The sequence below is a fragment of the Salvelinus sp. IW2-2015 genome, unplaced genomic scaffold (genome assembly GCF_002910315.2).
Source record: "Salvelinus sp. IW2-2015 unplaced genomic scaffold, ASM291031v2 Un_scaffold1588, whole genome shotgun sequence".
Lineage (NCBI taxonomy): Eukaryota > Metazoa > Chordata > Actinopteri > Salmoniformes > Salmonidae > Salvelinus > Salvelinus sp. IW2-2015.
The window spans coordinates 32,780-46,039 of NW_019943012.1; the positions used below are offsets into that span (position 1 = coordinate 32,780).

The 13,260-nt window shown below is 45.0% G+C and overlaps 1 pseudogene; it reads right to left on the reverse strand.

Annotated features, from left to right (window-relative positions):
* The window catches only part of LOC112071341 (CLIP-associating protein 1-like), a 70,237-nt pseudogene that overhangs the window by 25,807 nt on the left and 31,170 nt on the right, over nucleotides 1–13,260 (reverse strand).

A 13,260-nucleotide genomic window follows, 5' to 3' on the forward strand; every position in this document is an offset into this window, starting at 1 on the left:
TGGAGTTAAAACCTACAGGAGGGTAGCTCTCCAGGAACAGGGTTGGAGTTAAAACCTACAGGAGGGTATCTCTCCAGGAACAGGGTTGGAGTTAAAACCTACAGGAGRGTCTCTCTCCAGGAACAGGGTTGGAGTTAAAACCTACAGGAGGGTCTCTCTCCAGGAACAGGGTTGAAGACCCCTGCTTTTGGATGTTTCTAATACAGGCAGGGACAGAGACCGGGGACAAAACGGGATTTCGATGTGCACGCTCAGACTCTCACCTGTGGGTTCTGGTCTCCAGTTAGAGTGCAGAGGTGGGGAACGATCTTACTGAGACGCAACGCCTGAGCACCATACCTGAGAGAGGGAAGGAGGGAGAGAGGGAGAGATAGAGGATGAGGGAGAGGGTATGAGTGAGAGGGGGTGGGGGGAGAGAGGGAGAGGGTATGAGAGGGGGTGGGGGGAGACAGTATAAGTTTAGCAGTGTAACCCACCATTCTGCAACATTCACCAGCAGACCAGAGAGACACCTTTAGCCTTTTACTGCATAGCAATTTGTAAGTCGCTCTGGATAAGAGCATCTGCTAAATGACTTAAATGTAAAATGTAAATGTAGCATGTAGCAGCTTAGCATTTAGCACAACAGTGCTGCTATTAGCAAGATGATGCAACAATCAGTGAAGGCGATTCCAGCTTTACAGCAGGGATTGGGCAACTACAGTCCCCTGAAGACACAGCTGATTTACTGTCACACTTCTGCCCAGACTCATCATGATCTACAGTTTAGAATGCAGTGACTTTAATAAAGTCAGCTGTGTTTGCTAGGGATGGGGAAAAGGTGTGCCAGCACTCAGACCCCCGTGGACTGGAGTTGCCCATCCCTGCTTTACTTAAAAACTTTTGGTAAAAATACTCGTCGGCTACACATATTACTCAAATKTTAACTTGTGTATTTGCTACGTCTCGACTAGTAGAGCACGACACTTGCCCCCCCCCCTTGAAGCAGGGCATTGGGAACAGAATTGTCTCATTGAGCCAACACTCCTACAGTATAAATGGTAATGGCAGAGCAATATTTTTTGAAATGGCTGAAATGTATAGACACATTTTCCTAACATTTAAAAATACTTTTATTGATTTTACACTTGAAAATTTCAGTAACAGCCTGTTACATTCTGAAATTGTGGTGCTGGCTGCCGGATGCACTGAGCCATGTAAAACTATGAAAGCCCATCCCCCACCACCAAAAACATGTCAAATGTAGATCATACAAACAGGATACGTTTTTTTCATTTGTAACATTGTGTGGTGATTTCAGAGCCCAGAGTGTTTCCTGATCTGGTAGTAGGCTAACCTAGTTGTAAGGTATGACAGTAACAAACCAGCTGTAAAAAAAAAAATGGTTTGATATGGGCTGTGACGGGACCAAATCATTTTTCTAAATCAGGTCAGGTGTTTTTTAAGGTCCTGGAAAAAATCCTGGCCCTAGAGAGGATGAAAACATGAAAACCCTTTACACAGACAAACAATGAGACCACTGCAATTGGACAAAAACAAACAAAAAAAGTATTTATTAATTAACTAGGCAAGTCAGTTAAGAACAAATTCTTATTTACGATGACGGCCTACACAAGCCAAACCCGGACGACGCTGGGCCAATTGTGCGCCGCCCTATGGGACTCCCAATCACGGCAGGTTGTGATACAGCCTGAATGGGTTACATCATGTTGGCCTTTCCATCTGGAATTTAAAAGACACTTATACAGTATGTCATCACTATTGTCTTGTTTGATTCATTCCAGTCAATCAGATTGGATTAAAAAGGCCTAGGTATAAATCAAACTCTCTCAGAACACAAATAGGCCTATTTTAGGCTATAGCCAGCTTAGGCTGGCCCACATGCAATCACACCGCACAGGCTTCTCTAGGCTACCTGCAGCTGTGGTCATCAGTAGGCTACCTGCAGCTGTGGTCATCAGTAGGCTACCTGCAGCTGTGGTCATCAGTAGGCTACCTGCAGCAGTGGTTATCAGTAGGCTACCTGCAGCAGTGGTTATCAGTAGGCTACCTGCAGCAGTGGTTATCAGTAGACTACCTGCAGCAGTGGTTATCAGTAGGCTACCTGCAGCTGTGGTTGTCATCAGTAGGCTACCTGTGCTGTGGTGTCATCAGTAGGCTACCTGCAGCAGTGGTTGTCATCAGTAGGCTACTGCAGCAGTGGTTATCATCAGTAGGCTACCTGTAGCTGTGGTTGTCATCAGTAGGCTACCTGCAGCTGTGGTTGTCATCAGTAGGCTACCTGCAGCAGTGGTTATCATCAGTAGGCTACCTGTAGCTGTGGTTGTCATCAGTAGGCTACCTGCAGCTGTGGTTATCATCAGTAGGCTACCTGCAGCTGTGGTTGTATCAGTAGACTACTGCAGCAGTGGTTATCAGTAGGCTACCTGCAGCTGTGGTTGTCATCAGTAGGCTACCTGCAGCTGTGGTTGTCAATCAGTAGGCTACCTGCAGCTGTGGTTGTCATCAGTAGGCTATCTGCAGCTGTGGTTGTCATCAGTAGGCTACCTGCAGCTGTGGTTGTCATCAGTAGGCTACCTGCAGCTGTGGTTGTCAATCAGTAGGCTACCTGCAGCTGTGGTTGTCATCAGTAGGCTACCTGCAGCTGTGGTTGTCATCAGTAGCCCTACCTGCAGCTGTGGTTGTATCAGTAGGCTACTGCAGCTGTGGTTGTCATCAGTAGGCTACCTGCAGCTGTGGTTGTCATCAGTAGCCTACCTGCAGCAGTGGGTTATCATAGGCTACCTGCAGCAGTGGTTATCAGTAGGCTACCTGCAGCTGTGGTTGTCATCAGTAGGCTACCTGCCAGCTGTGGTTGTCATCAGTAGGCTACCCTGCAGCAGTGGTTATCAGTAGGCTACCTGCAGCTGTGGTTGTCATCAGTAGGCTACCTGCAGCTGTGGTTGTCATCAGTAGGCTACTGCAGCAGTGGTTATAGTAGCTACCTGCAGCTGTGGTTGTCATCAGTAGGCTTACCTGCAGCTGTGGTTGTCATCAGTAGGCTACCTGCAGCTGTGGTTGTCATCAGTAGCCTACCTGCAGCTGTGGTTGTCATCAGTAGGCTACCTGCAGCTGTGGTTATCATCAGTAGGCTACCTGCAGATGTGGTTGTCATCAGTAGGCTACCTGCAGCTGTGGTTGTCATCAGTAGCCTACCTGCAGCTGTGGTTGTCATCAGTAGGCTACCTGCAGCTGTGGTTGTCATCAGTAGGCTACCTGCAGCAGTGTTATCAGTAGGCTACCTGCAGCAGTGGTTATCAGTAGGCTACTGCAGCGTGGTTATCAGTAGCTACTGCAGCAGTTTATCAGTAGACTACCTGCAGCAGTGGTTTATCAGTAGGCTACCTGCAGCAGTGGTTTATCAGTAGGCTACCTGTAGTTGTGGTTGTCATCAGTAGGCTACCTTGCAGCCAGTTGGTTGTTCATCAGTAGGCTACGCAGCTTGGTTGTCATCAGTACCTACCTGCAGCTGTGGTTGTCATCAGTAAGGCTACCTGCAGCTGTGGTTTGTCTATCAGTAGGCTACCTGCAGCAGTGGTTGATCAGTAGGTACTACTGTAGCTGTGGTTGTCACAATGATCAGTAGGCTACTGCAGCTGTGGTTGTCATCAGTAGGCTACCTGCAGCTGTGGTTTGTCATCAGTAGGGCTACCTGCAGCTGTGGTTGTCATCAGTAGGCTACCTGCAGCTGTGGTTGTCATCAGTAGGCTACCTGCAGCTGTGGTTGTCATCAGTAGGCTACCTACAGCTGCCGTTGTCACAGCTGCAGGTAGCCTCCCATAGTCTGTTCTGGACTTGGGGACTGTGAAGAGACCTCTGGTGGCATGTCTTGTGGGGTATGCATGGGTGTCTGAGCTGTGTGCCAGTAGTTTAGACAGACCGCTCGGTGCATTCAACATGTCAATACCTCTCATAAATATAAGTAGTGATGAAGTCAATCTCTCCTCTACTTTCAGCCAGGAGAGATTGACATGCATATTATTAATATTAGCTCTCTGTGTACATCCAAGAGCCAGCCGTGCTGGACCAGACAGGACTGGCAAAAAGTGCTCTTCACTGACGCGATTTTGTCACACCAGGGGTGATGGTCGGATTCGCGTTTATCGTCGAAGGAATGAGCGTTACACCGAGGCCTGTACTCTGGAGCGGGATCGATTTGGAGGTGGAGGGTCCGTCATGGTCTGGGGCGGTGTGTCACAGCATCATCGGACTGAGCCTGTTGTCATTGCAGGCAATCTCAACGCTGTGTGTTACAGGGAAGACATCCTCCTCCCACATGTGGTACCCTTCCTGCAGGCTCATCCTGACATGACCCTCCAGCATGACAATGCCATCAGCCATACTGCTCTTTCTGTGTGTGATTTCCTGCAACACAGGAATCTCAGTGTTCTGCCATGGCCAGCGAAGAGCCCGGATCTGAATTCCATTGAGCACGCCTGGGACCTGTTGGATCGGAGGGTGAGGGCTAGGGCCATTCCCCACAGAAATGTCTGGGAACTTGCAGGTGTCTTGGTGGAAGAGTGGGGTAACATCTCACAGCAAGAACGGGCAAATCTGGTGCAGTCCATGAGGAGGAGATGCACTGCAGTACTTAATGCAGCTGGTGGCCACACCAGATATTGACTGTTGATTTTGATTTTGACCCCCCCCCCTTTGTTCAGGGACACATTATCCCATTTCTGTTAGTCACATGACTGTGGAACTTGTTCAGTTTATGTCTCAGTTGTTGAATCTTGTTATGCTCATACAAATATTTACACATGTTAAGTTTGCTGAAAATAAACGCAGTTGACATTGAGAGGACTAGAGGTCGACTGATTAATCGGAATGGCAGATTAATTAGGGCCGATTTCAAGTTGTCATAACAATCGGTAATCGGCATTTTTGGACACCGTTCATGGCCGATTACATTGCACTCCACGAGGAGACTGCGTGGCAGGGTGACTACCTGTTATGCGAGTGCAGCAAGGAGCCAAGGTAAGATGCTAGCTAGCATTAAACGCATCTTATATAAAAACAATCAAATCTTAACATAATCACTAGTTAACTACACATGGTTGATGATATTACTAGTTTATCTAGCTTGTCCTGCATTGCATATAATCGATGCGGTGCCTGTTCATTTGTCATTGAATCACAGCCTACTTCGCCAAACGGGTGATTTAACAAGCGCATTCGCGAAAAAAGCACTGTCGTTGCACCAATGTGTACCTAACCATAAACATCAACGCCTTTCTTAAAATCAATACACAAGTATATATTTTTAAACTTGCATATTTAGTTAATATTGCTTGCTAACATGAATTTCTTTTAACTAGGGAAATTGTGTCACTTCTCTTGCGTTCTGTGCAACAGAGTCAGGGTATATGCAGCAGTTTGGGCCGCCTGGCTCGTTGCGTACTGTGTGAAGACTATTTCTTCCTGACAAAGACAGCCAACTTCGCCAAACAGGGGATGATTTAACAAAAGCGCATTTGCGAAAAAAGCACAATCGTTGCACGAATGTACCTAACCATAAACATCAATGCCTTTCTTAAAATCAATACACAAAAGTATATTTTAATAAACCTGCATATTTAGTTAAAAGAAATTCAGGTTAGCAAGCAATATTAGTCTAGGGAAAAGGTGTCACTTCTCTTGCGTTCATTGCACGCAGAGTCAGGGTATATGCAACAGTTTGGGCCGCCTGGCTCGTTGCAAACTAATTTGCCAGAATTTTACGTAATTATGACATAACATTGAAGGTTGTGCAATGTAACAGGAATATTTAGACTGATGGATGCCACCTGTTAGATAAAATATGGAACGGTTCCGTATTTCACTGAAAGAATAAAGGTTTTATTTTCGAAATTATAGTTTCCGGATTTGACCATATTAATTAATGACCTAAGGCTCATATTTCTGTGTTTTATTATATTATAATTAAGTCTATGATTTGAGAGAGCAGTCTGACTGAGCGGTGGTAGGCAGCAACAGGCTCGTAAGCATTCATTCAAACAGCACTTTCCTGCGTTTGCCAGCAGCTCTTCGCTGTGCTTCAAGCACTACGCTGTTTATGACTTCAAGCCTATCAACTCCCGAGATTAGGCTGGCAATACCTATTAGAACATCCAATAGTCAAAGGTATATGAAATACAAATGGTATAGAGAAAAATAGTCCTATAATAACTACAACCTGAAAAACGTATTACCTGGAAATATTGAAGACTCGTGTTAAAAGGAACCACCAGCTTTCATATGTTCTCATGTTCTGAGCAAGGAACTTCAACATTAGCTTTTTAACATTTATTTGTCTACCTTTATTTAACTAGGCAAGTCAGTTAAGAACAAATTCTTATTTTCAAAGGGGTTAGTGGGTTAACTGCCTTGTTCAGGGGCAGAATGACAGATTTTTACCTTGTCAGCTCAGGGATTCTATCTAGCAACCTTTCGGTTACTAGTCCAACGCTCAAACCACTAGGCTACCTGCCGCACCATATTGCACTTTTACTTTCTTCTCCAACACTTTGTTTTTGCATTATTTAAACCAAATTGAACATGTTTCATTATTTATTTGAGACTAAATAGATTTTATTGATGTATTATAATAAGTTAAAAGAAAGTGTTCATTGGTCATTCAGTACTGTTGTAATTGTCATTATTACAAATATAAAAATCGGCATCGGCTTTTTTTGGTCCGCCAATAAATCGGTATTGGTATCGGCGCTGAAAAATCATAAATCGGTCGACCTCTAGAGAGGACGTTTCTTTTATTGCTGAGTTTACTACGTCTATGAGTTGGTAAACAAACTGAAAGGGCGCACACTGCTATCTGGAGTGTTGTTTGAACAGGTATAAAGCCAAGGACAGTGATTTACTGCCACCTGGAGGGTGTTGTTTGAACAGGTATAAAGCCAAGGACAGTGACATCATTGCTCACAACTATTGGCTGATCCCTCCTGATGACCTGGATGGAATTATGTGATCATTCCTTAACTTCTCTAGGATAGGGGGCAGCATTTTCACGTTTGGATGAAAAGCGTGCCCAGAGTAAACTGCCTACTACTCAGTCCCAGATGCTAATATATGCATATTATTAGTAGTATTGGATAGAAAACAATCTGAATTTTCTAAAACTGTTTAAATCATGTCTGTGACAATAACAGAACTTATTTGGCAGGCAAAACCCCGAGGACAAACCATTCAGATTTTTTTTTTTTAGGTCCTTTCTTTTCAATGGGTTTTTGTTATTCTACTATTACAACCAGTTTAGTAATGTCACCTGTGTTATTCTACTATTACTATTACTCTCTTTTAATTAGTTTTCATTGGGAATCCAGATTTTAAGGGACCTTCCTGCAGTTCTATCGCTTCACTGGGATGTCAACAGTCTTTAGAAATTGGTTGAGGTTTTTTCTTTGAGAAATGAAGAGTAGTCATGTTCAGAATGAGGCTCCAGTGAAGTGTACTGTTTGTTAGGGCGCGTGACCAGAAAGCATGCTACACATTGTTTTCCTCCGGTATCGAACAAAGATCATCCCGTCTTCAATTTTATCGATTATTTAGTTAAAAAATACTAAAGTTGTATTACAAAAAGTAGTTTGAAATGTTTGGCACAACGCTTACAGGTAACTTTTGAGATATTTTGTAGTCACGTTGTGCAAGTTGGAACCAGTGTTTTTCTGGATCAAAACGCGCCAAATAAATGGAAATTTTTGGATATATATCGACGGAATTAATCGAACAAAAGGACGTTTGTGATGTTTATGGGACATATTGGAGTGCCAACAGAAGAAGGTCGTCAAAGGTAAGGCATAAATTATATTTTTTATTTCTGCGTTTTGTGTCGCGCCTGCAGGGTTTAAATATGCTTTTCTCTCTTTGTTTACTATGGTGCTATCCTCAGATAATAGCATCGTTTGCTTTCGCCGTAAAGCATTTTTTAAATCTGACACGTTGGCTGGATTCACAACAAGTGTAGCTTTAATTTGGTATATTGAATGTGTGATTTCATGAAAGTTACATTTTTATAGTAATTTATTTGAATTTGGCACTCTGCATTTTCACTGGATGTTGGCCAGGTGGGACGCTACCGTCCCACATATCCCAGAGAGGTTAACCCATAGGAAGTCACACCCAGTTGGATACTTTAAAAATGCTAAAGTTAAAACAGGCTTTTGGGCACCAGAGTCCTCTATAGAACTCTATGGTGCGTCTATCCCGGTCCCGCAAAAAAAACACATGTTCCATGTAAGCAGCAGTACGGGGATATCAGCGGTCTCACTCTCCATATGACCTGTGGAAGTGATTGATGGTGAAAGAGGAAGTACTCACGTGTTGAGCGTGGCGCAAAGAACCAGACACACCCCCTCTCTGCTGCGGAAGTTCTTATGTTTAAAACCAGGAAGCAACCTCTCCCACACATACTACAGATTGAGAGAGAGAAAGAGAGCGAGAGAGAGAAAGAGAGAGAGACAAGAGAAAGACAGAGAGAGAGAGAGATATTATTTGGAACTAAGGACTGATCACCCCAATCCACAAAAGTGGAGACAAATTTGACCCCAATAACTACCGTGGGATATGTGTCAACAGCAACCTTGGGAAAATCCACTGCATTATCATTAACAACAGACTTGTAAATTTCTTCAACAAAAACAATGGTACTGAGCAAATGTCAAATTGGCGGTTTACCAAATTACCGTACGAGGGCCTGCTTTACAAATTTATGGAAAGTGGTGTTGGGGGAAGAAACATACGCCATTGTAAAATCCATGTACGCAAACAACAAGTGAGCAGTTAAAATTGGCAAAAAATATATTTAAAAAATACACAGGGCCGTGGGGTGAGACAGGGATGCAGCTTAAGCCCCACCCTCTTGAACATGCATATCAACTAATTGGCGAGGGCACTAGAATAGTCTGCAGCACCCGGCCTCAACCTTGTAGAATCTGAAGTCAAATGTCCACTGTTTGCGGATGATCTGGTGCTTCTGTCCCCAACCAAGGAGGGCCTACAGCAGCACCTAGATCTTCTGCACAGATTCTATCAGACCTGGATGGACCCTGACAGTAATAATGGACCCTGACGGTAATAATCCTTCTCAGCATGTCAGTCAGAGAAACATGCTGAGAAGGATTATTACCACCGCAAGCAAGGTACTTGGAGTCAAACAGACAGGCCTGGATGAGATTTTTAAGGTCAGGGCCCTCCGTAAGGCTCACAAAATCATTTTAGACCCAAGTCACCCCCTGTACCTGGACTTTGAATTACTCCCCTCTGGGCGCAGGTATAGGGCACCCCTCAGCAGGAAAAATAGAACGAGACAATCATTTGTGCCAGGTGTGATATCCCTCTTAAATAGCTCGGGCAAATGTTCCCATTGACCCCGTAAGGTCAGCAGGCTAGTCTTTTTTAAATTTTAAATTTTAAATTGTATTTTATTTATTGGTGCGTGACTGTTATTGAAAGTTGTATTGTCAATCTTGTTTTGTATTTAACGCCACTTTAAATGTGTACATGACACTGCAACAAAATGTCCCCATGGGGACAATAAAGTAAGTAAGTAAGTAAATCTCAGTAAGCCAAAAATAATGGTGTTCCAAAAAAGGTCCAGTTGCCAGGACCACGAATACAAATTCCATCTAGATACCGTTGTCCTAGAGCACACAAGACTATCTGACTGACCTGTTGCCACAAGAAAAGGGCAACCAGTGAAGAACAAACACCATTGTAAATACAACCCATATTTGTGTTTATTTATATTCCCTTTTGTACTTTAACTATTTACACATCATTACAACACTGTATATAGTCATAATATGACATTTGTAATGTCTTTATTCTTTTGGAACTTTTGTGAGCGTAGTGTTTACTGTTCCTTTTTTTATTTCACTTTTGTTTATTATCTACTTCACTTGCTTTGGTAATGTTAACATATGTTTTCCATGCCAATAAAGCCCTGAAAGAAAGAAAGAGACAGTCCATACTGAAGGAGTCTGTGGGAGGGAAACTGCAAGGGGCTCAGCAGACTACTGCTTATAAAGGAGGTTACAGTCTCTGTCTGTCTGTCTGTCTGTCTGTCTGTCTGTCTGTCTGTCTGTCTGTCTGTCTGTCTGTCTGTCTGTCTGTCTGTCTGTCTGTCTGTCCTTGTCTGTCTGTCTGTCTGTCTGTCTGTTGTCTGTCTGTCTGTCTGTCTGTGTCTGTCTGTCTGTTCTGTCTGTCTGTCTGTCTGTCTGTCTGTCTGTCTGTCTGTCTGTCGTCTGTCTGTCTGTCTGTCTGTCTGTCTGTCTGTCTGTCTGTCTGTCTGTCTGTCTGTCTGTCTGTCTGTCTGTCTGTCTGTCTGTCTGTCTGTCTGTCTGTCTGTCTGTCTGTCTGTCTGTCTGTCTGTCTGTCTGTCTGTCTGTCTGTCTGTCTGTCTGTCTGTCTGTCTGTCTGTCTTCTGTCTGTCTGTCTGTCTTGTCTGTCTGTCTGTCTGTCTGTCTGTCTGTCTGGTCTGTTCTGTCTGTCGTCTGTCTGTCTGTCTGTCTGTCTGTCTGTCTGTCGTCTGTCTGTCCTGTCTGTCTGTGTCTGTCTGTCTGTCTGTCTGTCTGTCTGTCTGTCTGTCTGTCTGTCTGTCCTGCTGTCTGTCTGTCTGTCTGTCTGTCTGTCTGTCTGTCTGTCTGTCTGTCTGTCTGTCTGTCTGTGGTCGTGTCTGTGTGTCTGTGTGTGTGTGTGTCATTTGCAGTTCAGGTTATGTCCAGAAGAGGGAACTGCTATCCTGTGTTAATCTAGTCAACTGTCTGTGTTAATCTAGTCAACTGTCTGTGTTAATCTAGTCAACTGTGGTGCTGCTATCCTGATACTGTCTGTATTAATCTAGTCAACTGTGGTGCTGCTATCCTGATACTGTCTGTGTTAATCTAGTCAACTCTCTGTGTTAATCTAGTCAACTGTGGTGCTGCTATCCTGATACTGTCTGTATTAATCTAGTCAACTGTGGTGCTGCTATCCTGATACTGTCTGTATTAATCTAGTCAACTGTGGTGAATGATGGATAACTGATAGAATAGGAGTAGAGCCTGGGGGTTTGGATGCTCTCTCTGAGGTGAGCTTCTCACAGCTCTATTCCTCAACTCCCTTACCCAGCAGGCACGGCTGGGGAAATATCCTCATGACATTACAGCCAGTTTGTTGTAATCTGGTTATAATGTAACATAATCTGGCTGTGAGGACGTCACCTCACCCAGTTCTGTTAGATCTATAAGGAGAAGCAGCAGAGGCCTGAGACTGCATGTAGTAGTCCTGCACTACAGGAAGAGGCAGGATCCTTCTCAACATGGGTGAGGCAGTGTGTGTGTGTGTGTGTGTTTGTGTGAGTATGACGTACGTGCTATGTGTGTGTGTGTGTGTGTGTGTGTGTGTGTGTGTGTCTCTCACTCACCATAGGCGATGCGGTCACTTCCATACAGCGAAGGATAAGATTCTGACTCTGTTCTCTGACCTGGTCCTTACTGTCCCCCAACCTGTCCACTAGGGCTGGGACCACTGGAGAAGGGAGGGACACACACAGTCAAATGTCATGTTAGAAAACTAGACTTGGATCCATAATGAAACATTGGTAGTAGAGGTTAGTAGACGGTGGGTCTATGGGTCAATGTCACTGTAGAGTTCACACAGACGTCTGGTAACAGAGAGTTTAGTTCTTCCTTAGGAGGCACTAGTTTCTCTGCTACGGTTTTAAGTAATCCTCCGATTTCCCCTTCGAACCTCAAACACACACACACACACACACACCCCGAGGGCGAGGAAGGTTGCAGTAGGATGACATCACCCTGTCACTCCCCAGCTGATGTTTTCGGGGAGGAATGCCTGTGTGTGTGTGGAGGGGGCTCCTTGGTCAAAACTGTCAATCCTCCATCCATCCATCCAAAATGCGGTCAAACTGTCGAATCCAGCCCATCCATCCAATACTGCCTGGTCAACGGCAATACATCCATCCAATCATACTGCCTGTCAACCAATCGAGATGTGCACAACTGCCAAGAACGGGCAATATCACATGGTACCCAAGAAGTGACGAGGAAAATTGAACCACCAATCCACATTCAAAACTGCTTGACCACTGTCAAGCAGGTAATGGATGGGTCCACATTCACCATCCATTCAAATTAGACAGCTGCTGACCAGCTGGGCAGGGATGTGTATCGAACATTGACTAGTCATTCCATCCACGCATCCCAAAACTGCCTGGCGTACAACTAGTACAGTCATGGTCCAATGTCCATTAGGACCAAGTCCATCCTCTACTGGACTCCGCATGCAGGGCGGCCAAAGCGTGTCAATGCTCATCCATCCATTCCAAAACTGTCGGCTGGTCAACTGTCAGTCCATTCTCTAGATCAGCATCCATTAACCTGCACAAGCTGTGTTCACCACTAGGTCACGTACACAGGTCCAGTCCATCCATCCAAAACTGCCATGTGTCAATAGGCCTCGATCGGAGATTTCCGATCAGTCCATTCCGATACACCATCCGAAACTGCGCTCAGGAGTCCGATGGTCAACCTATTGACAGTGTTCCGACCAGGCAACTTTACAGCAGCTCCACCATCCCAGTCCCTCGCATCCATCCTGCACTGGCATGGCAACTGTCCATCTGTCAGTCCAGGATCACAGTCCCACAGGAATTCCATCCATCCAAATTCCTGCCTGGTCAAATCGACTGTTCAGATGGTCATCATCCTTGCCTGGTCCAACTTCAGGCCATCCTCCTTGTCTGACCCAGAGGTCAAACTGTCCAATCCATTCCATCCATCCTGCCCTTTCTGTTCATGAACTCGAGTCGAGTCCCTAGGATGAGTCCATTGGCCATCCGCCTCTCGTGGCTCAACTGTCAATCCATCCATCCTCATTAACACTGGCGATGACCAGGGCAGCAAGGCCTGCCTGCATGATGGACTGGACAGTTGACCAGGCAGCATGAGTGCGTCAACGTGGTCAATTATGAACAACCATCCATGCCTCGGAACCACTGCACTGGTCAAACTGTCAATCCATCCATCCTGCCTGTCAACTAGTCAATCCAATCCCCATCCTGCCTGGTCAACTGTCAATCCATCCATTCCTGCCTGGTAACACCACTGCGTCAATCCATCCATCCTGCCTGGTCAACTGTCAATCCATCCATCCTGCCTGGTCAACTGTCAATCCACCATCCTGCCGGTCAACTGTTCAATCCATCCTCCTGCCTGGTCAACTTGTCAA